The 24,294-nt window shown below is 37.9% G+C and overlaps 1 protein-coding gene and 1 long non-coding RNA gene across 9 annotated transcripts in view; one reads left to right on the forward strand and one right to left on the reverse strand.

Moving 5' to 3' along the window:
- LOC141361723 (protein NLRC3-like) overlaps nt 1–24,294 on the forward strand; it is an 843,841-nt gene that overhangs the window by 127,886 nt on the left and 691,661 nt on the right. The gene's annotated exons all lie outside the window — the stretch shown is intronic.
- LOC129422213 (uncharacterized) lies at nt 3,358–10,379 on the reverse strand. Of its 8 annotated transcripts, none has more exons than XR_012367490.1 (8): nt 10,077–10,379; nt 9,479–9,640; nt 8,415–8,491; nt 8,085–8,282; nt 7,120–7,156; nt 6,881–7,022; nt 6,543–6,668; nt 3,358–4,604 (listed from the first exon to the last, which is right to left on the reverse strand). It is a non-coding gene; the product is annotated as an uncharacterized lncRNA (long non-coding RNA). The 8 variants fall into 8 exon arrangements; XR_012367493.1 differs by having other exon boundaries at nt 8,085–8,161; nt 8,245–8,282; nt 9,479–10,379; XR_012367488.1 differs by having other exon boundaries at nt 8,085–8,161; nt 9,479–10,379.

Below are 24,294 nucleotides of genomic sequence, written 5' to 3' on the forward strand. Positions count from 1 at the left end.
CTATCGGGGAAAAGGATGACGTAGAGGTTTAAGTTAAGAAAACGCGTAAGAGTTTGTATGCAAGGTTGCATATGCTACGTTTGTCGAGGAAGTGAATAACGTAGAGGTTTAATTTGGTTTAATTTGAAGTTAAAATTTTAAATCATTACGTTGATGGAGGTGCAGTAATGATTGTTTAATTGGTCAATGTAAACAAAAAAGAACACGCAAAAGTCGTCACGTCGGGGAAGTGCACTGACGATTGTGTATTTATTTAATAATTTGTGTTTGAGTATGTATGTATGCAGCTGCAGAATTTTGTTTGTTAGTGAGAGAAATGTGAACGTGAATCTGGTAAAGCAGACAGGGAGACAGTTTCCCTTAGGCAGTCTCTCTGTGGGCTGTTAAGGGGGGTGTAAGTGCTGTCCTTTGTGTGTATGGGGGATGACTACTGTGTTAGAGTGGGGAAGAATGAGCCCTAAAAAATAAATAAATAAATGCTAATGGGTTATTACTGAAAAATGGTTGGGTTAACAATTTGGTTTATAAGTTATCAAACATACATTTGAAATGTAAGGTTTGGTAAAAACAATTGACACCAGATGGGACATCAAAAGGAGCACAGAACCTGAGACCACAGCTGGCTTTCTCAATGGACAATGCAATTAGGTGGCCACCTACAGAGATGAGCAGTTTTGCTTGTTTAAAGATTGTATTGTTCACCTGAGATGGCTCGGGGTGGTCAAATCACAAGTGCTGGTCAAATCACAAATGCTCTTCCAAATTTAAGAATAAAAAGGGGAAATTAAAGATTACTAGATTAATGATAAGAATAAAGGGTTTCATTTTCGAGAGGAATGTGTGCTAGGACAAATGATGGTTTATGGTGTGAATGAGTTTTATTTTTGTCGTTGAGTGGCTTGGATAAAGAGTTAATGTTAAGTTGAGAAAATGCCTAAGAAGTTTCGCGAACCTGAGTGTTACCGTGTCGGGGCAGACACGTTGGGGTTCGGAGAGAAGAGTTATTAAGTCCTGCAGGTCAGGTACGGTCTATGTGTTATTTGTCTTGTTGTTTTGGAAGGCACGGGCTGATAAGAGATATTGTTTTTGTTTTATTTGTCATGTCGGATTGGTAAATTGTGTAAGTGAATTTTTTCCATGTCGACTGAAGTGTAGTGGAAAGATGAATTTGGCCAGGTAGTCTAGATAGAGTTGTTTTATTTTATTTGTGTGAGAATGCAATGTGTCTGTGTGTGAAGGTCTGAGATGGAAAGAGTGGGGGCTGAGTGAGCAGTGGGTGTGTCTTTCTTCTGCTGCTCTGTAGAGAAGCACAGAGAGTTGTTGTGTTACAGGAGTGAAGATTGTTCAAAACTATAAAAAAGGGGATAAAGTTTGAAAGTATGTGAATAAGACTAAGAATATGATTATGGATAAGAGGCAGTTATAAATGCTGGGTATTAAAGATTAGAGTTGAAGACATTGTGGTTCTGAGGTATTGTAGTCAAAAAAAAAAAACTTTTTAGTTATTACAGTGAAATATACAGCTAATTCTAGAAATTAAATAATTCGTTTAAATGATTGATTAAAATAAAAAAAATGTGCTCAATAGGAAAAAATTGCTAGTCCAAAAAAGGACAGATGTTGGTGAAGGTATTTGATTCTATTTGAAGAAACACTACAAAATATTATAAAGGAAATTTTATTTTAAAGACACATTGGAAATCTAAGTAATTATTTGGAGAATATATAAATTGGATAAATAAAAACAATAAGTTTGTGAAGTGGTTAAATGAGAAATAACTATAAAATATAAGGTGTGTTATATTGCAAAGGAAAGATTATGGCAGTCACATTAATGGAAAAATAAGGATTAAACAACTGTTGTGTGGAGAATTAGAAAATAAAATAATTGGATGTTCAAATGAGGAAACATTTGATGTGGCATTGTGTGAGGAGAAGTACAACTAAATAAAAATATAAACTAATGAAAGATAAGAGGAGATAATTAACAGACAAAGAAATGCTCAAAGGGAGAAAGAGAGAGAGAGAGAGAGAGAGAGAGAGAGAGAGAGAGAGAGAGAGAGAGAGAGAGAAAGGGAGGGGGAAAGCCATAGCTCAAGGGAATTGTGAGATTAAAATCTAGCAGGAAGACAGAAGTAAAGCCTTGAAAAGAAAAAACAACAAATTAGAGAAAAAAAGTAGAGACCAAGTTATTAAAGGTGGAAATAAAGAGAAAAATAAAAAGGACAGGAAAATTATTAAAAGGTGAATGACATAGATAAATTATACAAAGATAAATTATTACAAAATGAAGAGGAGTCTTCATCTGATGATGGAAGGTGGTCACAAAATAAATTTTATTTTAAATCAAAAGGCAATATTTTGCATGGGTCAAGCTAAAACCTTGTGGGCTGATCATTCTGATCCTTTGACATTCAAGAAAGTGAATAAAAGCTGACGATGAAAAGACAATGGCAAAAACTGTGTGACATCAAAGTGTTGGAGTTGCAAAGAGAGTAGTAACTCATAAACTGGACTGAGAACACATCCTACAGGAATGGGACTAAAACTGAGCTCAAGCAGTGATGGGGGCTCTGCACAATGTTCTGAAACATGTTCAGAAAAAAGACTGAGTGGAGTCCAGAAAGACCCACAGAGACAATAATGTTCTTGGAGGCAAGAGAAACTGGACAACACTTCACTGGACACTGAACTTTTTCATTTTCATACGAGCCTTTGAGTGAAAGAGGGGAAAGAGTACAGCCGTTCAATGTTTAGCAAAGGACTTTATAACTGTAGGGACACATACAATCTTTAAGTGAAAATCAGCTAGACAAATTTAAAGGCTGATCAAGAACTTATGCTGTTAGGTGTGACTACCTTTTCTGAAATCAAATCAGACTCCTATTAATCTGACAGGAAGAAATGCATAATGAAAATTGGGGGTTTGAATTTGGTATTCTACAGAGGAAGTTAGAACTCCAATGATGGTACTAAGCTAAAAAGCAAATATAAATGGCATCGAACAGCTATGGCAGAAAAGAAAAATAAAATAGATAAAAGAAATAAATTGAAAAAAAAAACACCATACACACTAAAAAACAATGGGTTAAAAACAACCCAAATTGGGTTGTTTTTAACCTAACTGCTGGGTAAATATAGGACAGAACCCATATGGGGTTAAATTAACCCAAGAAGTTGGGTTAATAATTTTAACCCAGCCAATGGGTTGTTTTTTCTACCCAAAACTTGGGTTATTTTTTACTAAAATGATGGGTTAATTTGACTTCATAAATGGGTTAAAAATGTATATAGGGTTATTTTTATTCCTTTTAAAATTATCATTTAAAATTAAAAACCACAAGATAAACAAACAGGTCAACATTGTATTAACTTTATTTTTCATTAATATTTTTTAGCATATTACACTTTGTGTAATGTAACAAATACAATGTGTGTAACGTACACTTTGTACACAATAGCTCAATCAAAAATTCAGGAGATCATACAAAACTATAAATACAAGAAATAAAATTCCATTTTTAAACAATTTTAAACAACTTCTTCACTTGCCTCTAATTGCAAAAGTGTAAGGGGTGGTTTCACGGACAGGGATTGGCTTAAGCCAGGACTAATCCTTAGTTATTAATTGGGAAATATAACAAGTTTGAACAAACATATCTTAATAAAAACATTACTTGTGTGCATTTTGAGGGAAAACAAAGGGCACTGGTGTATTTTAAGATATGTCAGTGCAAGTAGTTTTCAGTTTGGACAGCTCTTACATTTACTTTAGTCTAGGACTAGTCTTATCCTTGTCTGTGAAACCGCCTCTATACGTTTTAACATTTTAAAAAAAAACCATGAAATTCATTAAATACCTTTAAGAACAACTGTTTGTTACAAAGCAGTATTGTTTTAGTCTACATTATGAACACACACAAAAAAACTATGAAATACAGCATTTTGCCAGTGTAACATTTCATAAACATGTCATTAATATTCATCAAGTAATACTCTTCCTTAAAGGTGCTCTAATTCACGCGTTTTAGACCATAAAACATTTTTTGTTACATACAGCAAACATCTCCTCACTATCTGCTGGCTGCCTGTCCGCTGATCAAACTGTAAAAAACGTGATCTCTTTAGACAGCCTAGGCTCCACAAACTGCAATAAAAACAAAGTGGCCAAACCTACTACCAGAAAGGATAACAAAGTGTTTCAGCCAATTAACGACAAGAAGCATTTGGGGGTGAGGGTTGGGCGCGTTCATGAAAGCACGGAAGGGAGGGAAGGAGTTAGCTACGCTCCGTTTGTTTGAAAACAGTTCAAACATCAACAAAAAGTAAGGTCGCATAGATTCGCTTAGAGCACCTTTAAGTCTGTAAAAAAACTAAAATGATAACTCTTGTACCTGAAACCCAGTCTATTCAAAAAACCTCTTGTCATTTACTTGCAAGAATGTAGTGCTTCTACTACCCCAAGCAAAGTGCCTTGTCCAAAGTTTCTCCTCCAAGGATGACGAATGCCTGGGACTCATGTGTCCATTTTCAAGTGACAGGAAATAAGGGTAAAGTCCTGATGCTTCAGCCTGCTGGAGGTACTCCATCATATTTGTTCCAACCTAAAGGACACACAATGCAAATGAGTTAAGGTGAAACTTGGGGGGTGTCAGGGTGTGGGTAGGGATGGGGCCGATCCGATCCAGTATCGGGACCAATATCTGCGTAATTCACGTATCGGATTTTCCGATCCAACATGCTTAGATATCCGATATCCGAGATGTCTGCGCTTTAACGTTGTCTGCTGAAATGACTCCAAAAGTGATTCCCGTCGGCAGGCTGCAAACTGTGGAATGGATTTCCTCAACGGAGGCGCGGCTCAACGAGACACAGTTATGAGACACGCCCTCACGCAGGAAATCCATTCCACAGTTTGCAGCCAGCTGGATAGCGCTGACTGAGGCTGGACAACATGTCCGCTGTGTGGAAATTCTTTCCCTTGGAAACACCGCAAAGCAAGACGGCAAAATGCAATGTTTGCAAAGCCGTTATTCAGAGAGGCGGAATCTCCCTCGCGTCGTACAACACAACAAACGCAATCAAACATTTAAAAAAACACCATGTTAAAGAGCACGAGGATTTTTTAGCCAGTGAGCAGAAAGACAACGGGATTGTGTACTTGATTTTTACTGTTCAGATGCACATCGTTTTATTGATAGTGTAAGATGTTTACACTTGCACTTTTCATTCCTAAATGTTCAAGACGAAAGTATTTGTAATTTATGAAATGTAATAAATATTGACAATCAATTTGAAACCCTTACAGTTGCATATTTGTTTTCAGAATGGGATTCCCTGTTTTTCTGACTTCCTTTTCTGACCTTAAATTTACCTCAAGTTGCCTTTTGGGACATACATGCATGCATACACATACATATCATACTTGCCTGTTGAGAGGAGTTTATTTCAGTATCATATAAAATCAACAATAATGATAATATTAAATGCAGCAAATACAGCGCTGATATCGGAATAGTATCGGTATCGGACGATATCCAAATTCAGGTATCAGGATCGGATCGGAAGGGAAAAAATGTGGATCGGTGCATCCCTAGGTGTGGGTATGGGTTTGGGAGTTATTACACCTTGATCTTGCCCACTTTAAGACAGCCACTATTAACATATGGCGCTTTTCCATTGCATAGTACCCCACGGTTTGGTTTAGTTTGGGTCGGGTCAGCTTACTTTTGGGAGCTTTTCCATTAGGCGCAGTACGTGGTACCCGATAATTTTTTTCGTACCACCTCGGTTGGGGTTCCAAGCGACCCGAGCTGATACCAAACGTGACGCGAAAACACTGTAGATCACTGATTGGTCTGAAAGAAACGTCACTAACAGCGTCATCGCTGTTAGCTTTACCTTTAGTGCTAGCTTGCGCTGTCTCGAGCAAACATGTTGTCATCTGTGCTCTGCTATAAGTTCCCAAACTCCCTTTTAGCGATTAAAAACATCCACAGGTTGAAAATCAGGGACACCATAACAGTTTTTTCCAGACTTGCAGTTTGTGGCGGAACATTCGCGACGAGCACGTCAGCATTATATGCTTAAATGCAACTTCAGTGAGGCTCAGCGGAGCGCCGTCGGCTGACGCCTCGGGTGTTTGAACAGAAACTGTCATGTGATACAGACAGAGGTAGTGATAAACGCGATGTGCAAACATCTATTTGTGGTGGCCAATTTTAATTTTGTAGCGGACTGAGAAATAAATAAACGTATGGGAATATACAACGACGCTCTCCTCTCACTTGTATGATGTCACGGCAGTATACAGCGCAAATATAACAACACGCCTATAATCCCTCCCACTGCGAAGTGATACTAAACTCAATGGAAAAGCTAACTTTGCCAAAGTGAGGTGAGCTGACCCGACCCAAACTAAACTAAACCGTGGGGTACTATGCAATGGAAAAGCGCCATAAATTTCCCAAACTTTTGAATGGTAGTTTATTTAAATACCTGGTAAATAAAGTATTAAAGTAAATTTCTTGATTTGTACTTACAGGCTGAATGTTGATGAAAGCTTTTTTGCCATCATCAATGCTGGGCCGGACTTTTTCTGGCAGTTTTGAAGGGTGGAGGTGGAAGCAAAACAGGGAGCAGCTGTAATGCAAGATATCCGTTTGCATCTGTAGCAGCAGAAATTGAAAAGCAATATGTTCAGATAATGTCGGTTAACTGTCTGGCATTTCAAATAAATGAAGATGAGTGGAGAAAGTGCCAAATCTCCCAACAGCAATTATTGTCAAAAATTTTCTTCATTAATTTATCAGTGGGTGTCTTTATTAAATTGCTATTAGTAAATCTGGCCCATAATATCAAAATAGTTGAGAAACTTTACCTTGTGTCATCTCCTCAACTGAACATGGAAGCTTTGCTTCTGGTTTAGAAAAATGCAAGATCCTATCGGTGTATCAAGGGAGCCATTTCTCGAAAAGTTTTGGAGCTGCATCCTGGTGTAATGTGTAAAAGTCTTGTGCAATCTAAATGCAAAAATAACAAAAAAAAACAACTTCTAAAATACTAGAAGACTAAATAAAACTCTTGTTACCATATGATAAGGACAGTATATTAACATACCATGCCTGGGGTAGTTAGCCTAGGAAACTCAGACCACCTAAAACAGAAAAACACAAACTTTTAGCTGTAAGTGATGCATTTTTTTTCTATCAATATAGATAATAGACCAGGGGTGGCGGGCGTCGGTCCTGGAGAGCCGCAGCCCTGCAGTTTTTTGCTCCAACCCTGATTAAGGCTGTTTACACGTGGGCGGCTATTTTCAAACAGACATTTCAACCTCTCTGGTTTCAAAAATAATATCGTGCACACATGTCAGTTTTCAGAAAAGTGTTTATTTACACGTACGCGTGCATATATGCCGTCAAGAGAAGCTCAAGCCCACGTAAGCCAATCACCGGCAGCGCTGGTGGTGACGCAAACTGGTTCTTCATGTTGGAGCAAGGAGTTGTTGCAGTAGGTGATCGATGACGTCAAAGTACCGCGAGAGCGAGTTGAGGAATCACACGTAGAGGTCTAATTTCAAATCGCTCTGGCGGTACTTTGACATCATTCGTCTGTCGGTTCTTGCAACGCCGCATGAAGTCAAACACACGTAAAATTTCTGACCTCCGAGCACTCGTCTCTGCTCCTCGACATAATGGAGCAGCTGTATTTGCAAATACAAACACACGAAACGAGTTTGCACGAACATAAATGTGATCTTGGAAGCGTTCAGAGTAGCAGTCACATGTAAACATAGGTCGCACTTTTGACGTAGATGCAAGCTCTGGCGCATACTCTGTGACGTTGCCTGCTTAAACATCTGTTTGTCTCAGTTTACGTGCAACCGAAGATTTTCAAGATCTCCACTCTGGCCGGAGTTTTAAGAAACAATCGGTTTCAGAGGCGAGTTCTCTGTTTGCGTGTAAACGAGGGGCACAAACGAAGGTAAATCTCTCAGTTTTTAAAAATAACCATGTACGTGTAAACAGACCCTAAACCTCACCCGTTTGAAGGTTTCTAGTAACTCTTTAGACCTTGATTACCTGTTCAGGTGTGTTTGATTAGAGCTGGAGCTAAACTCTGCAGGACTGCGGCTCTCCACGACCGACATTCGCCACCCCTGTAATAGACCATTCATACTTATTCATTTGTTTAGGTGATTTTCAAATGTCAACATTGGCTTTCAGAGATCATGCACCCCACCTTTAATTTACTTGTCACCACCTGCTGGCATTAATGTTCTCCGTTTGCGTGTAAACGAGGGGCACAAACGAAGGTAAATCTCTCAGTTTTTAAAAATAACCATGTACGTGTAAACAGAGCCTAAACCTCACCCGTCTGAAGTTTCTAGTAACTCTTTAGACCTTGATTACCTGTTCAGGTGTGTTTGATTAGAGCTGGAGCTAAACTCTGCAGGACTGCGGCACCCCACGACCGACATTCGCCACCCCTGTAATAGACCATTCATACTTATTCATTTGTTTAGGTGATTTCAAATGTCAACATTGGCTTTCAGAGATCATGCACCCCACCTTTAATTTACTTGTCACCACCTGCTGGCATTAATGTTGCACTTAAGAGAAACTATATTTGAAGCATTGTCACTGTCGAAAAGACGGTTTTCTTAGACAGCAGTGTTTATATCTGAACTATAAAGATTTATTCCAGTACTTCCAGAATAACATATATCTGAATGTTTGTTTCATACGTTACGTTACACGTAAACTGCTTTCGCTGGATAAGCACGGAGGCAGATTTGAATGTCACAGAGTGTGATTAGGCTTTAATGGACATTTTAAAGTTAGTTGAATCCTGTCATTTATAAACAACTTCCGGTAAACTCCGCTAAGAATAAATAACAACAAAGTCTTTTTAGAGTAGTTAATTTCTGATACCAAGCAAAATAAACAACAGGTAAATTACCTCAGTTCTTATTTCATAGCTAAAGCGTATAAAAACTACACTGAGCTAACGTTGCTAAGTAACATGTGTCCTATAATGTATACAAAATACAAATCGGCTATCAAACCTCCCTTCACATGATCGCCGTCTCCCCCTGCCTTTAGGAAACCAAAACATTTGTTATTTTTGACGAGGTAATTTGTTCCAGAATTCATCTAAGGCACTAGTCAGACCATTAAACCGGAAGTAAACGCCAGACGCGTACCCGCGACACCCGTGCGTCTGATGAAACGGTCTATACTCATAATAATAAAGTATAATTATAGTCCAATGTTAATCGCCATTATTACCATATTAAATATATTGTCCAACGTTACCCCGTTCTGTGGTAAAAACGCGCATCTGCTCACAAAAAGTTATTTCAAGCACTCGACTGATGTTGTTGACTAAACGTAACGTTAATGAAATGCCCTCGTTCTTGGACAACACATTTGCCAATAGGTATCGATTAAATGATACAAAGACAAATACAGACCTTTATTTCACCAGAAAAGAACCGCTGAAGAATGTCTGCTTGTAAAGTCCTGCTGTATTTCTCCTTCTGACGAACCAAAATCCCCGCGACAGATGATCCATGAAAGGGGTTGTTTTGACCCAGCCGCTGCAATGATGTACAGCGGGGGATGGGCTGCTTTAACTGTTCGTGTACAAAAAATGGTTTTCAGAAATTAATTACCAGAGATTTGTTACGGGCTGTAATTGTCAAAAATCTCATTTTAATAATCTGAAAATGCAAAGACTGCATTTACTTTAACTTACATTAATCTCGTTTTAAGTTAACAGTTAACTGGGCTTTGAAGTAACGTAAATGTCGTCATATAACGTTAGTTAAGAAGAAACTTAAGGCTTTGTCCAAAGGGGACGTTTAAAACATTAAACAAAAACAGTAGAAAACGTATATCCAACGGGCATATCAAACAAGCCAACCTAAACGAACGAAGCTGGCGGCGTATTTAATGCCATGTAAAACTGAATGTAATGGCACTTACGTCTTTATATAGCCCTCGGTATTATGATACGTGTATAAATAGGTTTAAAAAATATGTTATATGAATAAATATGTTGATACGAACCTTATTTCTCCAAATAGTAGTGTGTGTTGCATCCACCTCAAATTCAGTCAGCCTGTGCTGCACCTGAATCTGCGCCGAGTTGATTTGACCCAATGAGCTGGGTTGTTGAGTCCGGGAGGGGGAGGGGGTGTATTGATTCCACTCTCAGTGAAAATTACCCAGAAAATAACCCAGTGGTGGGGTTACATAAAACTACCCAAAAAACTACCCAAGACTGCGAAAATAACCCAAAAAAATTACCCAAATGGCTTAACCCCACATTTGGGTAGAAAAAATAACCCCGGATTTTTTAGAGTGTAGGATACTATAATAGGTAAACAAGAAAAAGCTGTGAGAATAGAAAAAAGAAATAACTTATTATTGTAACAAACATACAATTTAAGGGAATAAATCTAAATTGTATCTAGTCACGATTTAAGAGCAATTAATGACAAGAAAAGATTGATGATCCAAAAAAAAAAAATTACATACTTTGCTTACAAGTGTTTCTCCATTTGATAAACATTTTTACTGTGAATTATGATTTGCCTAAGAAGTAGATACTTGCATTTACGTATTTAATTATAAGGGAAAATATTATACAGGTTTAGAATGGATGAACCACTAGTCTAACATACGGAAAGGTTAGTCTGGTTGATTAATGCTAAAAAGTTGATAAAATGATTGGTTGTTATTGAGTTATAGGCACACAGGAAAATATAGTTGATTTTGCCAGCATGGACAAACAGATGTGGAAGCTAAAAAAGGCCTCAGAGTGTCAGGAGATCTTTTTAGATTGTATAAGAAGTGAGAAATCTCAGTCATAAATATTATTATCATAGATGTACATGGGGCGAATAAATGGAATGGAAATGAATTATTTGATTCATGAGAAGAATAAAGATTTTGAGTTGAGATAAAAAGGGAAAAACTGATGTGACGGGTAAGAGAGAAGAAAAATTTGACTATCATCTATAATCACAAAGGATGGTAGATAAAAAGGTATAGAAAAGGAATAATCATCAAAGCCATACTTAACAAAATGTGTGAAAATACTAATCATAACAGAACTTATGTTTTACCTAAACTAACAACCGTACACCTTTAACACTGCATGAAATATTCGCCGATAGACCTATGCGTATTGTAAAAACATCTGGAATTAAGTGTTATATGAACAAACTAATTGTCTATGTATTGAGTTATTTGTGTACAGAAAAAGCTGAAAGGAGTGGAGGAGGAGATGAGAAACATGACTCCTTGTGCGAGATGATCTAGCTTATCTGAGGTTCGAGAGGTCGGAGGAGGCCAAACACGGCCACAGGGCGCCTAACTGGGGGAGACAAGATGAGACCAGCTCCAGAATGTCCAAGTGGGAGGAGCAGCCACTGTATAGCAGAGCTCGTAGGAAGGAGAGAAGGAGAAAGAATGCCAATGATATGAAAGAAGAAACATCAAAACCAAATCAAAGTTAAAGCAATTCAAGTATACCGACGGATGGAGAGCAAAGTTTTGAGCACCGAGAGGAAAAAGTGAAAAAGAGAAATTGTCAAAAGAAATTGAATTGAAAAGAACGAAACTCATAACTACAGAAGATTTGCATTGCTACAAACGAAGCCGATTACTACAGTCGATTTGCATTGCTACAAACGAAGCCGATTATGTACTACAGAATATTTGCATTGCTACAGTCAATTAAAGAACGAAACCGATTACTACAGAAGATTTGCATTGCTACAGTCAATTAAATTTCCTGGCGATGGACTTTTGCCTTAAACGAGGCACAGTGAAAGATCTGCAATAATTTCAAAGGAACAGACTCTGAAAGAAAGACTGAAAACATAGAGACATTGAACAGAGAACATAAGGTGGACATTTTATGGGAAACATCCCAAAGATAACAATGATACAAATGGGGAATATTTAAAGTTAAGGAAATATGCTCACAAAGTTGCTTTTTATGCTTTAAACTAAACCAGCTTTTAATAAGGTAATAACAATTTAAAGTCCACATAAATAGGGTGATAAATTCAACAAGAATTCTTATGGGTTACGAGAAAAAGTTTAAGGTCAATTTATCTGGATAATATTTAGGTCTTTTGGGAAATTCTGAATTTAAAAATACCTCTGGTAGGCCACAATTTGGAAATTTGTGTCAATGTTATAAATAACAAAACACTAAAAATAAAAAAGGAAGGATAGATATTTCAGAATGGTACAGTAAAATTCTGAATGGTACAGTAAGATTACAATCAAGAAAATATAAGCCTTATGGAATTATAGACTTAAGAAAATTAAATAGGAAATGTTTTATAACAAGAATTTTGAATGAATCAACTAAGAAACCTCTAGATCTATTATGAAGACATCAAAAAGTATAACGTAAGGTGTAAAAGTGAGAAGAGAAATGCTATTAGAAGAATAATATAATCAAATCAGAGCAACATATACAATGAAGGTATTGGAAGATCAAATAATATCGATTGGAGAATTATTTTGGATTGGTAGAAAAAGAAAATGCTTGACCTCATTATCATTAGGAGGGGGAGAAAAAATACTTAAATATGATGGAGACAAGAAATCACTACAAAAGAAGGGTATTTAGAATCCTTATAAAAGGATGAACACAACAATTAATCATCAATTATATGTAGATTCTGTTGATCAATCAAATGGATACCAAATTAGATTAAGGCATGGGATTAAGCTAAATAAGGAATTTAATAAAGTTTTGTCAGAATAAGAATACAGAATAAATAAATTATGTACAGTACTACAATCAAAAAGTAGATTATTAAGTTTACAAATAAGGCATTAATTTATCTTAGGATAACAACTAGATGCAGCCATTAGAAATACATGATAACATATACTGAATCAATTTTAATTAGAGGTTAGTGGGTAAATGAGGCGTAGGTGTCTGCTTAGAGAACCAAATGGAAGTTAAAATATTAGGATGATGGAAAATTTACTTGAAATTAACAAGAATATTATCAGGACTTACGTTACAAGACAGTAATGAATTTACAAATAGTAAACGAGAATTCAAGCACCTCCGATAAGGATGGAAAAAATTAATTTAAATTGTGTTCAAGAATTATTATGGATGATTTACTTAGTTATATTATGGGTTATTTCCATTTACTAGTTTTATTTGAATTAATTACATTTATGCGTGTAATATGCAATCTTTAATTAGTTTATTATTGGTTATTTACATTTAATTGTTTTATTTGGAGTACTTTACTTTCATTTGTGTTGCAATCTTTACTTAGTATATTAGTGGTTCACATTTTATTGTGTTATTCGAGTTAATCCACATTTATTTGTGTTTTTGATGCCATCTTTACCTAGTTTTATTATTGGTTATTGCTCTTTACTTTGTTTATTTGAATGAACTTACATTTATACTTGTTTATTATAATTAATTTTTACTTTTTATGCTTCAATTCAGTATCAATTAGTTATATTTACTTGTTTTGAATTTGAACACTGAATCTATAACATTTAATTTGTGTTTATTATGCATACTTTACTTTTGTTTTATTATTTTTTACTTGGATTCATTAACGTTGACTTTACATTTACGATGCTTTATCATATACTCTACATAGCTAAAATGATAACTGTAAGCGTAGAACCAATTGCGCACAAACTGTTTAGGGCTTAAGTACTTTTACTTTTACATTCAAGTCAAAATGAGAATGGAAAGATGTTTGTCTTATTGTCCATAGTTCGAAGTGCAGTGGCATAATTTAGTAATTGGTAAGGTATAGTGGCTTTCTTTAGCCACAAGATATTAATAATTGAAACGCTGAATTATGAAACTGCACTCCGGATTAAAATAAACAGGAAAGGTGAGGCTAAATTAAGCCTCAGAGCGGGGATTATGAAGAAGTTTTATTTTAATCCCAATCTACATTTATATGATGAATATGAGTTTACCATTATAATCACACCATTATAATCACATGCAATTTGTTTTCCATGAAGTTATGCATTATGTCATGTGTTATGCTGTATGCGGATCAGGAGTTTGTTTGCCATGGGATTGCTATTGGACCAGCTGGGTGTATTCGGGTTTCAGGGTAGTTTAGAGAGCCATCTGGACAGGCAGGCACAAAGGATTTTAGTATTAGCAAAGAGCCAAGGGTCAAATAGGTCAAGGAAAGGAGACACTGGTCTGGTCTGGGGACTGTCATGTGATTCTTCAAGTTACAAGCCTGAACAGAAACATATTGGTAAAGCATATGGAGGGGAGGGACAAAGACCATATATATTTACCAAGCCTGGCTGAGAGCTTCAGACTGATTTGGAGAATGTCCCCAGAACTTCACTCGGGTTCTGGGGAGATTCATCAGGCAGGCTCGGCTTCTTATTTTGTCCGGAAAATAAAAGTCTATCTCTTGAAATCAGAACCTAAGACTGAAGATTGTTTTATTTGAGGAAAAGGAAAAACCACAACACAAGCTCTGCCTTTGGAGGAGGCAGACCCAGCCATGGCTTTGTTATGCCCTGTTTGTGCACTACGTGTGTATATAGACAGGACGCAAAGTTTTAGGACCTCAGATCAGCTCTTTGTTTGTTACGGTGGTCAGCAGAAAGGAAATGCTGTCACCAAGCAGAGGATGTCCCATTGGATTGTGGATACTATAGCCCTTGCATATCAAAAGCAGAATGTGCCTTGTCCATTTAATTTTCGTGCTCACTCTACACGCAGTGTGGCATCATCTTGGGCACTGGCTTGCGTTTCCTCGTTAACAGATATTTGTAGAGCTGCAGGCTGGGCGACACCTAATACGTTCACAAGATTCTATAGTGTTCGTGTTGAGCCGGTTTCCACTCGGGTTCTTTCTACTAACTAGTTAAGGATGCCGAGGGTCGGCTCGTGTGTCGGCTTGGAGCCTCTATTTTGGTGCTGTACATTTGCACCACTATGGAAGGCCATCGGGGCAAAAACGTCACAAAAACTGTTTTTGCCTCTCCTCCACCGCCCTGATAGCTGATGTTGCGGAGCATCCGCTGTCAACCTATCACTGTTGTATTCTCTGTAAACCTGTGTAGGCTAGGCGTCCACATTTGTCCCCTACGTGGGGTTCATTTGTGTGTATAGTCCGTGGGGTTCTAATCCTCCACGTTTTCCCTTAGCAGAGCCTGCTCTGCATCTCTCGGCATACCATGTATTGTTCAGAGACTTTTTGAGCAACCTGTCGGTTGTTTCATATATTTTTATGTCATCCATTTAACCTTCTTAGGGGATGGCTTCCGCAGTGTTCTAGCTCCGCTCAGTTTAGACGCTTCCCCAGTTCGCTGGTTCACTATCGTGGGTTAAGGAACAGGTAGTGACCGGCCTTCTGCATTTCGAGGTTCCGCCCCTTATGTGGAGGGCGGAGGGCTTTTGCAGGCACTGGAAGGGTTCAGCTGCAGTGGCGTTTTGGTAGGGATTCCCAATTCGTCGGTCACGACGCGACGTCGTAGTGACCGACTGAAAGGGAACGTCTCGGTTACGTATGTAACCCTCGTTCCCTGAAGAAAGGGAACGGGGACGTCACGTCCCGTCGCCACAGTTTGCTGTTCCATTGCTGTTTTCAGGCCGGGCACTGTTGCTCGGCTTCTCAGCAATAATATAGCTGATTTGGTATTATGCACCTGCGCCTTATATACGCACCTGGCGGGGCGGCACCGGCATTATGCAAATACCTGCATGCCAAGTTCATTGGCGTTTCTGATAGTTCTCGAAGTAGATAGGTCACCCGCGAAGCGGTTCCCAATTCGTCGGTCACGACGTGATGTCTCCGTTCCCTTCCTTCAGGGAAATGGGTTACATACGTAACCGAGACGTTTTGTATTATTCACATAAAGTCTCTGCTCTCTACAGGTTGAGGTGTTGTAATATTACAGATGAAGGTTGTGTTGCTCTGACTTCAACTCTAAAATTAAACCCATCACACCTGAGAGATCTGGATCTGTCTAAGAATAATCTCACAGATCCAGGATTGAAGCTGCTCTCTGAGCTAAAAGATGATCCAGATTATAAACTAGAGACAGTACGGTGAGTAGAGCTCATTTAAATAAATGTTTAAAGTAAACTCATGCAGTGTAATTTAAATCCTAGAATATAAATATTAGAAATAAATTTAAATTGGCCTGCTGCTGTTATAGTCTGTGTATCCTTTAAACCCAACAAACAGAAAATATGAAGTGTACATGAACAACACTTGATGCTTTGTCAGATCAACACAATAAGAATTCAACACAATGTCTGAGTCTGTTTATTAACTGTGATGTTGAGTTTGTTCACTCCAGGATTTAATACTGTGATCTTACTCTTCTTACACATTATATATGATGTTTGTTAATGGGGTTTGTTTGATAGGCCGACACCTCTATAGTTATGCACACTTGACTAGATGTTCATCTTAAACTCTTTTTATAACAACTTGGTTTTTATTTCATGTTTTAAGCATTATTTATCAAATCATCAGAATACAGACAGAAATAACAACACAAACACAATATATACACAACAGATAAACACAAAGTACAGATGATAAATGATAGAGATGAAGATAATTAGAAAAAAGAAGAGAAAGTCAACTCTTAAAATCTGATGGACACTTCACACAACTCTCTGTCGAGCTTTGACATTGATGCTGTTTCTCTTTATTTACACGACTGTCAACCTCCAGGACTTTTAAAGGGGACATTCCATGAAAATCAGACTTTTTCCATGTTTAACTCTTTCCCCGCCATTGACGAGATATCTCGTCAATTAAGAGAAAACGCTTCCCGCCAATGATGAGATTTTCCGTCTTTCCGCAATACCGCTTTTATCCACTAGGTGGCGCACTTCCGCAACTTTTAAACCCGGAAGTATTGCCCTCTGACAAGCTGCTGCATGTCCGTGTCTGTTTAAAAGATCGCTCTGAATGGGATCTCTATGAAATGTCCGTCACAAAAATGGAATTATCTCTGCTTTTTGCTCAAAATGGAGTGTTTTTGCAGAAACCTACCCATATTCAAAAGCTGATTACAAAAGAACCACTGAAGGTAGGAAGAAACGGTTTTTTTTGTTTGAAAGCAGAGGGTCTGTTCTTTCATTTGGTATATTGTATGTTTATATATTCAAAGAAGAACATTTTCTGGAAGGCATTAAACTTTGGTGAAAATCATGAAAAACGCTGGCGCTGGCTGGCAACTTTTTTAAAAAACGCTGGCGGTGAAAGAGTTAAGTGCTATAATCGGGTCCCCAGTGCTTCTACAAACCCAGAAAACATGAAAAATAGCAACCCTGTAACTTTGTTTTGGTAAGGCTCTCTCTGCAAGCATGTGAATAAATAGGTCATTCAGATTTCGCTCCCCACATGACGTAGGTAGGGGATCTTATTATAATGATACCGCCCCTTCAACTGTGCTATCCAACCATGACGCTGCCTCGAGTGCGAGAGTCAGAGAGAAAGAATGACTGACAGCACGACGCGTTTGTATTCTCTCAAACACAAATAGGAGCCTACAATCTTATAACTTGTAGTTTTAATAATCTTTCTAAAAATATAATTAACGTTACCTTAGTGCAAGAGAGAGAGCGAGTGAGGGAACGAACGAGAGAGAGAGAAAGAGAGAGAGAGCAACGCGACGGTTCAATTTCATCAATACAAGAAGTATGTTGATTAATATGTTTCTCTGAAGTTTATATGAATGAACATGAGGATTAATGCACTGCACGAGACAGAGTGAGAGAACAACGTGTATTCACTATCATATCATAAATATGTTGTTTAATGTTTCTCTGAAGTTTCAAATGAATACGAGGAATTACAAGATAGAGAGTGAGAGACTGACAGAAACGCGAATGTGTTCAATCACAATAAACTTAATGTCATTTGATCTGTTTCTCTTAAGTTATGCATTAAACGTGTTTTTTTACAGATCATTTAAATGTGCTTGTGTGGTTTGGTCAAAAAGTAAACTTCTGAGTGTTTGTGGAAGTGTTTTTTATTGTAACATGCTGAAAATTATTGTGCCTTTTTCTGGCAGCATGAGACCTAAAAGTTTTTATTTTTATTCCACAATGTTCCCCATCTGCGGATAAACATGTATTTAGTATGCATAAAACAGATGATTGACCTTTTAAACTTGTTCAAATATATAATGCTGAACAATGCTCTTACTAACTTCTTTCGTGAGAATATCTCCCTGATGCTCTGTCCAGTGTTGCCAGATAGAGTTGATGGTTTCCAGCCCAAAAGTGTTCCAAAACCCGCCCAAACGCACAAAAAAACGCCCAAAATATTTAAATCAACATTTTGGTTTAATTTGATTAGCATTTAGTTATTTTAACTTACACAATTAATGCAACATACTATAGCTAGCGACACCAGAACAGAACCACACTAGCAAAATGACATAACTTGTTTACAACAGCTACATTATGCTCCCTCGCCCACACGCACAATGCACTTTTACAGCGTATATTTAAGTGTTTTATGATTATTCAAATACCCAATTCGTTAATAACGTTTTTTATCTATTTATATTATTATTAATAATGTATTTTTACTCTTGATAAATAGGTGTGTGTGAGAGAGAGGTCGTAAATAGGCTTACCTTAAGCAGTAAATGCAGAACAATAATAATAGGCTGTTGGTTGTGCGTTAACTTGCAAGGAAGCTGAAGAACACTGTGAACATCTGAACTTTTCAGAACTATGTACAGTCTGGCTGAAGTTCATGGTTCCACAATTGACTAAATGACAGCCGAACATTTGGTTCTGTTCACCTGAAATGCTCCGATAATTCACCCACGGCTCAAACACGTGTAATTGATGTCCGTTTCTCACTCCAGCTGCAGCCTGCGGAGGTCGCGTATGCAGGGTGCATACGTCATCAAGCCTGGTTTATTTTAGTTAACTGACCATTACATTCGCAAGGTATAAGCATATTACAACAATTTACTATTAACTAAGAATAAAAGTCAACTTTATAACTGTTAATATTCTAAAACAAGACAGTCGATGACGTATATGGAGCCTAGAAATGCGACCTCCGGAGGCTGCAGCATTCGCATTGAGACACGTCCGATGTGTGACAAGCAACGTATACGTTGCAATCCGGAGTCCGTGTTGCAGAATTTGCAGTGCTATTTTCCGATTTAAAAGGCATTATCCATTTGCTTCAGGCCCGGGTCACTCTCCAACTCCTATCTGTAACATCTTGATTTCCCGCTGAGAGGCTGGCTGCTATCACTTGTGATTGGCTAAACGCGGACTCATCATCGGCGTGGCGTCAACACAAACACATGCAGTGGGCGTGTGTTTAGTAACGTCATGAAATAAATGCACATTTGGGTTTTTTGTTAAATAATTAGCCTATAAAATGCACGTTTCAAACCCGCCCAACTGATCCCAAACCAGCCCAATTTTTGCACAACCGCCCAAGCCAATTTTTACCCGCACAATCAAATTCAAAACCGCCCAATTGGGCGGGAACCCGCCCAATCTGGCAACACTGGCTCTGTCTTGACTACAGGGCGAGTGCTTGAGACTCCGCCCACCTGAGCAGCTCGTTTGGATTTAAAGAGATACACACAAAAACGGTGCATTTTTGCTCAGACCCATAAAGTACCTATTTTAACATGCCACACTAAATTACCTATAGGGTATTTTGAGCTAAAACTTCACATAATGTACTCTGGGGACATCAAAGATTTATTTAATATCTTAAAAACGTCTTGTAGAATGTCCCCTTTAAAACAAAGCATCACCTTCATTTTCTTACTGTTTGTGTGTGAACTCATAAAACTGTCAGTGTGTCATTATATTATACTACATACATATCAATACATTCATCTCTTACATTGACATCAAATATTCAGAGCAAATAGATGAAATGTGTTTTTGTATTGTTGTAGCTCATGTGTATGTGATAAACAGATTGTTGACATGTTTATTATGTTGAAGATTTCATTTCTATCACTGACTGACAGAACTAATAGTTTGTTTTTCTATCTCTTCATCTGACACTGATGATGATCTCATATCTGATTGACTTTCTCTTTCATTTATATTCAGGACTCATAATCAGAGACTGTAAAGATGTAAAGATGTCTGATCTTCAGTATGATCTGATGGTGAATAAGAAGACACAATAGTGACATCACTTCCTCTTAATCGTATGAGTTGATTATTCAGTACAGGATCTGATCTGTGACTTTATCTAAATCTGACTTTGAAGTGTTGGAGGTAAATCTTCATCCTAACTCAGCTTCTGTCTACACATTTCCTATAAGAGCGATTTATCAGTCAGTGTAAGAGGAGCAAGAAATCTCATAGGATCATAAACTGAAGTAAATACTGACAAGATTCCTCTTCTTCTACACTGTTGGGGTTTTTAACTTCATCTTAAACTGAAATGTGTTCAAGTTCAGCACAACATTGAAGACTCGCAGCTCATTTATCTCTAAATCCAAATATTGGACGTCTTTGCTTTTGTGTTCTTCAGGATCTGACTGCAGGACTTTTTGATGATTATCTGATTAATTATAAAAAAGTTGAAACACTGAATGAAATGTAAATAAAATCACAATGCAATCATTTTTAAATCTTACATTGGTATGAAGACATGTGAATAAAGTTGAGACAGGGTGATGTTTATCTCTTCTTCTTTGAACAACAGTCTGTATAGATCTGGGAACTGAGGAGAGCCGTTGATGAACTTTTAGGAGAGGAATGTTGTCCCATTCATGTCTGATACTGGATTCTAGCTGTTCTGAGTTTTCTTTGTTGTATTTTTCACTTCAAATGTTTGTCAGATGGTTTTCAGATCTGGACTGTGCTCAGGACTCTTCTACTATAAACTCATGCTGTTGTAATAGATGCAGTATGAAGTTTAGATTGAAGGATCCTACCTTAGTTCCTCACGTTCAGAATGTTTTTATTATTGTGTTTTTAATATTTAATCATTTATTTACATAATCATCATAATCATTTTATAATCATTAGTTTTTATCCATTTAATTATTGTATTTGATTATTTAATATCATTGTCATTATCAATTTCATTATGATCATTTTTATTATTACATTATTGTTTATTAACTAATTTATTCATTATTGTTTTTATTCATTATTCATTTATTCATTCATTATTATATTTCTATATTTTATTATATCATTCATTAATTCATTGTATTTCTATATTTTATATGTCTCTTTGTGGTTCAGTTTTACATTTGGGAAGTTTCATAAAACTGTTCTGTCTGTGTGTAAACAAGATAGATAAAGAGAATGTTTATGGAAGCCCAAGGTCTAAGGGATGATGCAGCTGAGCAATTTTGGATATAACCGTGCATGCTGTATTCCTGGGGTGGACGAGGTTTGAACATTGAGGCATATGCAACTGAAACTAACTGTCCATCAATAAAACTCTGTTCTATTTTATCATCTAAAACCTCCGTCTCACGACTCTGTTTATGCTCTCCAGCAACGATTGATCAGCCTTGTATCTGACAGATACTTTAAAGTAAACTTATATTTTCTGACGTGATCTGGTGTCCGGGGCTGGATCGTTTTTTATTTTGTCTGTGGTGTGGAGACCAGATCTAACAAGATGTTGCTCTTTCGGTATTGATGGGGTCTTCGGATGTGAAATCTGCTCATTTATACACTAATACTCCTCCATACCAACAAAGATGAAGACTTTTGATGTGAGCACTGATAACAAAGACCTACTACAAATAAAACAAACATAAACTATGTTAACTATAGTTACGTCATGCTTGATTTTCTTAAAGCAACACTAAAGAACTCTGGCTCTTTGCTCCCCCTACAGGTTAGAAGCGTAATTGTTCATTACCACTGTCGTAAATACTGCAGCATAGCTGGCTCTGATTGGATTGTAGGTCTGCCGTAAAGCAAGTTTTTGTAGTTTTCACTCGAACTACAGGACCGCTACCCGGCGGTTGGAAACTTCGTTAGTGCGGTTTTGGCCGATAGAGGGCTGCAAAGCGAATGTGAAAGTGCCATTCACCCTGTTTTGTGTGGATGAACCACTGAAACTTTTTTGGAAACGTTATTTTAAGGTAAAAAAAACTCTTTGGTGTTGCTTTAAGGACAATTCATCTCATGTGCATTACATCTCATGGTGCTTTCATTCTTCACTCATTCATGTCAGTTCAGTCTGCACACCAGCGACATCTCGTGGACTTTGATTGTATTGCATCAAAAGAGTCATTCTGGACCAAACCCGAGCTCAAAAGTAATATTTAATACATTTATAAACTGATGATTTTACCCCTGCTGATGTCAAACATTTCTGTTAGTGTTGATGTAAAACTAAGAGTAAACACAAGCTGTCAGAATTTATGTGTGAAACAGGTCGAGTCATTCACTGTCTCTCTTTCATCTTTCTCTCAATCTCTCTCTCTCTGTGACATGAAATAAACATATTCAATAATCTAAACTTTACTGAAATTAATTGTACAGACATCAGTTGTATTTCGTCCTGATTACAGTCCTACTGATGACCGTAAAGATGAAATTAGCATAATTTACAGTTTTAATACAGTGACATAAAGTTTAATAAAATGACAAACTTGACATTTCATGTTTGGTCTATCGCTGTTGATTATCTGTCAGACGCTTTCTGAACGACAGAGTCAAACTGCGTCATCTAGTGGACAAACACAAACTTTGTACTATAGTAAATACTGACTTTAATTAAACTGATTTACACAGCACTTTATTTCATTATATTAATATTAAAACAATCAAATACCTGAACAGTCTGTGAACAATCCTCCAGAATTCTCTCAGTTAGACTCCTGAAGATTGTGTCATGGGTGGTCTCATCAAGGAAAGGTCGAGATTTGAAACGGGGGTCACTATCATTTTAGGCAATCCATGTGTGCTAAAACACAGTTTCATTTTCATGATGGTAGTTTGTGAAGTTGTTACAGGATTGTGGTGTTCTGGAGTAAGTCACTAGGGGGAGCTCTAGTTGGATACAATGCAGGACACGATAGAGAGAAGGAGACTGCAGTACTGAACATGTGAGTGAATAATAAAGTACGGAGTTCTTACAACTGGGTCTGATAAGTTTTATTTCAAGGCACTTTACATATTGGCGACGAGGATGGCTTTTAGTTTAAGCCAACCCACCCCATTCCTGCAAACACCGGGAGAACCGCAGATTCCGTTTACAGCATGGATTAAAACTTTCGATAATTTCTTGCTGGCTCTGGGAGAGGAGCTATCTACAGCTAGGAAGCGTGCTCTTCTGATACACTGCCTCGGGGCAAAGACTGTTCTATACCCTGAACGTAAGTCAACAGGGAGATGATACGTACGCTTCTGCTTTGAGTGCAATTAAGGACTTTTTTGTCCCAAAAGTTAATGTGGTTGCTGAACGTTATCGCTTTCGCCAACGAAGCCAACGCGCGGGTGAAACCGCAGACCAGTACGTGGCTGCCCTGCGTGAGCTCGCCGCCACCTGCGAATTCGGCGCTATGGAGGACGAGCTGATCCGCGACCAGCTCATTGAAAAGACTATTTCGGCTCGCATTAGAGAACGGCTGCTGCTTGAAGTACCACTCGACCTTAAGAAAGCTGTGACGGTCGCGCGGCAGATTGAAACTGCCACAGCGGAGGCCAAAGCGATGATAACGTCATCGGATAACTCCGTGCAAGCTGTTCAGCAACACAACAGACCCAGACGAAGCAAAGGCAAAATCAGCGCGATGCGCGGACTTCCAAAACCCACTCGCTCACTTACCTGCTACCGCTGCGGATCCGAGCAGCACGCAGCTAATTTTCCCGGATGCCCCGCTAAGGATGCGGTGTGCAGGAACTGTAACAAAAAAGGACATTATGCTAAGACATGTCGTGGAACCAAACGGGTGAGTGAAATTACAGTGCCTGAAGTGACCGTGTTAAATATTGAACATTCTGCTCGTGACTGTGGCAAAATAATGTGTACAGTACAAATAAGTGTAAGCACAGGACAAAAACAGGACGTAGAGTTAATGGTAGATACTGGATCAGCTGTGTCTATATTACCAATGTCCATTTACACTGCAATGTTCAATCGAGCAACCCTCACATCACCGAAACTCAGTCTAGTTAGTTTTGGGGGTGACGCAATTGAAGTGAAAGGATGCCTGCCGGCCAACATTTCATATGGTGACAATAACACTACTGCAGACTTGTACATCGTACAGAAGGGATCAGCTGTGCTGGGCAGAG

Source organism: Misgurnus anguillicaudatus, chromosome 24 (assembly GCF_027580225.2).
Source record: "Misgurnus anguillicaudatus chromosome 24, ASM2758022v2, whole genome shotgun sequence".
Classification (NCBI taxonomy): Eukaryota; Metazoa; Chordata; class Actinopteri; order Cypriniformes; family Cobitidae; genus Misgurnus; species Misgurnus anguillicaudatus.